We start from the raw sequence: 3956 nt of genomic DNA on the forward strand, positions 1-3956 counted from the left end.
TTTAAAGGAGAGGCACATAACAGTAGCTAAAAAAGAGACACAATCAACAAACACAAGCAGCCCACAAACACTACACAATCAAGCAACACACGCATCGAAACAACAACATTCAACACATGAGTAAAAAGTGCTTCATGAAGTGCTTCCATTCTAAAGTGCAGCAGGTTGATGAGTCAGTGACCAGCATTAAGGAGCTGGACAGCCCTGGGGGTGAAGGTTGCCTTCCTCCTCTGTGTCCGACAACCTGGAGTCTGCGTCCTGAGGGGCGCCACTCGTACTCAGGGAACAGGACATGTTGGTCTGTGGTGACATGCAGTAACATACTGATAGTCTACACAGGCTATTGTTACATGGTATTATTATATTATATATAGGCCTATTTATTACACATATTCTTTAAGGCAGACTTTCCAGTTGGCTCAGTGATCCTAGTGTGTGTGTGTGTGTGTGTGTGTGTGTGTGTGTGTGTGTGTGTGTGTGTGTGTGTGTGTGTGTGTGTGTGTGTGTGTGTGTGTGTGTGTGTGTGTGTGTGTGTGTGTGTGTGTGTTACGATATCTTCGTTTTCCCCTAAAACACGTGACACGTGCTGAGAGGGGCGGCTCCTGGAACTTCCCCCTCTGAAGGGGGAAGTTCTAGCAGCCCTTCTTCCTCCACTTTAAAACCTTTCCCCTGATTTACTCGTTATATAAACACCAGTAAATCAGATTAGATTTACACCTTAGTTTCTTCTTGCATTTATACTTTTACAAGTTTTTTTATCGTATGGACGCATTTTAATCCTGGAGTAGATAAGGTAAGAAAAGGTAAGAGACAGCTTACTACCGTTTATATTGTCTTTAGGTAACTGGTATATAATAATGATCAACCAGTTTACTACCGTTTATATCTGTTTTATAGAGAATACATCTTAATGTTTGTTGCAACTTATAATGTAATAAAGACTCATAATGTAATAACGGCTCATAACGGCTCATAATAGCTGGTAATAGCATTATATTCAGGTGACCTTGGGTGTCTTGAAAGGCGCCTCTAAATTAAATGTATTATTATTATTATAATGTAATCATTTCAATGTATTAAAAGTTCATAATGTTTTAATCGGCTCATAATGTAATAAAATCACGGACTCATAACGTAATAAGGGCTTTGCGCATAATGTAATACTGTAATAACTTATTACATTAAGAACCTTATTGATGCCGCTCATAATGTTAAAACAGTTCATAATGTAATAATAGTACATATAGTGAGAAAAGTGTTGCATTATCATAATGCTTACTTCTGCCAGCCCTGCAGGAGTGGAAGGAAATGCTTAAACCTGTGTCTGTCTCTCAGCAAGATCACACATTTCTGCAAACATGCTGGAGCATTAGCCAACTTAGATGCCATATACTGAACCTCGCTCCCAATAAGTGGCAGGCCTCATAAAGAGGAAGAGAAGCCTTATTCTTTAACGCATCATCCTCCATAGGTAAAATCCATGGTATAAAGGCAACAACTGTAAACACTGACAACTAATGCACTTTTGGGCAGGGGTTTGTTATTGAGTTTGACTATGATTTGTACATATGTTGCGCTACAGTAACCAACTCAAAACTGTCAGGAGAAGAGGTTGGATTAGGGAAGAAGGAGGGGGACTGTAGTTCATGTATTTTAATGTTCTTTGCTACAATAACTTATAACTACTGCAATGAAAACACTTTTCAAAAAAGTAAGTGAACACTCTTTCCTTCCATACAACCTTACGAAGAACTTCCAATAAAAACGTAGCAGTTTTTTTTTGATGGTCTTTAATGGCAATTTAATAAAGGCTTTTAAACATTATTTTCCTACTACTTGAAATACATGATACAAGCTGCATAACATGTTAATTACAACTTATTTTATTTTGGAACTTTTGAACAATAACAAAAAAGTAATCAAAATTAGTCTGACAATATATACCAGCTATATATAGTATGTGAGTCTAGAACAGACATAGGGATGTCATAGAAAACATGAAACAGATCAAAGGCTCTTTAAATGTAAACACAGCCTGTCAGAACACAAAAGTAAAAATATAAGTCCAAATAAATGTAACTAAACAATATGCCTGTAAACATGATCATAAATTATAGTAAATTATAGTTATAAAATAAAGTCAAGGGGGCTCCATTTGTCAGTGGTCAGTGACTGTGATCACTCAAATCACTTTATTTCTTCCAATGAATGTCTTTAATTTGGAACCATCCAAAAGATATATGTCGAATCACGATCCATGCTGTAATCCACCTGGCATTTTGGCTGAAGAGCTGCCTGATGTTGGATGCAAGGCCACTATTACGTCCAGCTGCTTTATATAACATACAAATACTAATGCTGCAGTCTTCATCCGTCACAATATTTAAACATTCCACCAAAGAATCACGTATAATTTTTTTTGGTAGGAATGGCAGGGTTAGCTCTCTGAACAAGTTGGAAACTCTGTTGAAGGTGCCCAGCATTGTCATATCCATCAACAGGCAATACTGGATAATGGTTGACAGTACAATCAAAGGCAAATTAGGGCTAGCAATGAAGTCAGGGTCAGCAGGGAAGATATGTTTTGGCACTGTAGGACATGCAGAAGGAACAGTATCAGGGTCAGTGTAACGGACAGTGTGGAGGTCACCATGTAGGACATCATTGGGATCACCATAAGGAACATCACATGAGTCACCATGTAGGACATCATTGGGATCACCATAAGGAACATCACATGAGTCACCATGTAGGACATCATTGGGATCACCATAAGGAACATCACATGAATCACCATGTAGGACATCACTGGGATCACCATAAGGATCATCACATGAGTCACCATGTAGTACATCATTGGAATTTCCAGGAGGGTAATTGTTGGGGTCAGAGTGATGGTCAGAGTCAGGGTTTGAATGGTGGTCAGAGTCAGGGACAGCATCAGAGCCAGTATTATAAAGAAGCCCCCTCTGCTTCTCTGCTCTCTGAATTCTTTGAATGAATGGTCTTACTGGTCCATCAAGACTAACAGAATGGTCCCCACAACCTTCAGCAAAATGGCCTAGAATCAGCAATGGCAGACTTTCATCGTAGTGACCATGTGGGGATAGTATTGCTGTTGCATCAACTCCAAGCGTTGACACAATCATAAGCTGTACATTGAATATGGTTGATGTTCTTTGTAGAGTCAAATGATCACCATATGTACCACTGTGCTGCATGCTTTGCACAGTCATGCCATTGCCCTTCCACAAAATTAGAAAGATGTATTCCATTCATGGCATGTGGGTGAAGCATTTGGTCTGATACAATTTCTTGCCTTAAAGATGTCGCAGACCGAAAAATTCCAAGTGAGGCAAGTTGGTCAACCATGGCAGCAAACTGGCAGCTGCCATCTGAATTAGGGTCCAAACGAGTCCTGAAACCTAGTGATCCAAAGGATTTTAACCTCATTCCATGGGTGATGGGCTGTAACAACTGTATGCGTTGACGTTTTCTGGCCTTGTGCTCAGAACGCTGCTTCTCCCGCTCCCTTGTGATACTTGTCACATCACATGCTGCAAACCATTTGATATGTTGATGTCCTGGGTTGCCTAGCATTCGGAACTTGACTTTGTATTTTGACAGATCTGCATTTCTTTTGACAACTATACCTGGTATCACAGCATATCGTTTTGAAAATCTGGGACCTGTGCTGACCCTCACCAACACTTGGTCCTGTAAGTTGTAAACTGATGGTGGTGGATTTCCCCTTGATTTAGTCATACGTTTCATGCAACGCATGAAATATTCCTCCAGAGACGAACAAGGGCAGCGCGTTGGACCCTTGTCCTTTCTTTAACAGGAATTCAAAATTCTCCTCTCAGTGTTTTAACAATGACATCATATGTCTCATCATCCATTTCTCGACTTCCATGGCCCTGAATGTCAGTAACCAAAAGGGCCAGTGTGATTAG

General features: G+C 39.9%; 1 protein-coding gene across 9 annotated transcripts in view; it reads left to right on the top strand.

The window, feature by feature from the left end:
- The first annotated feature begins 630 nt into the window (after positions 1-630).
- LOC130385356 (NACHT, LRR and PYD domains-containing protein 12-like) overlaps positions 631-3956 on the top strand; it is a 167379-nt gene continuing 164053 nt past the window's right edge. For 8 of the 9 annotated variants that reach the window (XM_056593827.1, XM_056593831.1, XM_056593830.1 and 5 more), the window contains exon 1: positions 631-803. The gene's annotated coding sequence lies outside the window, so the exon portion shown is untranslated. The remainder of the gene's footprint in view (positions 804-3956) is intronic. The other variant, XM_056593828.1, reaches the window with a different exon arrangement.

This window comes from Gadus chalcogrammus, chromosome 7 (genome assembly GCF_026213295.1).
Source record: "Gadus chalcogrammus isolate NIFS_2021 chromosome 7, NIFS_Gcha_1.0, whole genome shotgun sequence".
Lineage (NCBI taxonomy): Eukaryota > Metazoa > Chordata > Actinopteri > Gadiformes > Gadidae > Gadus > Gadus chalcogrammus.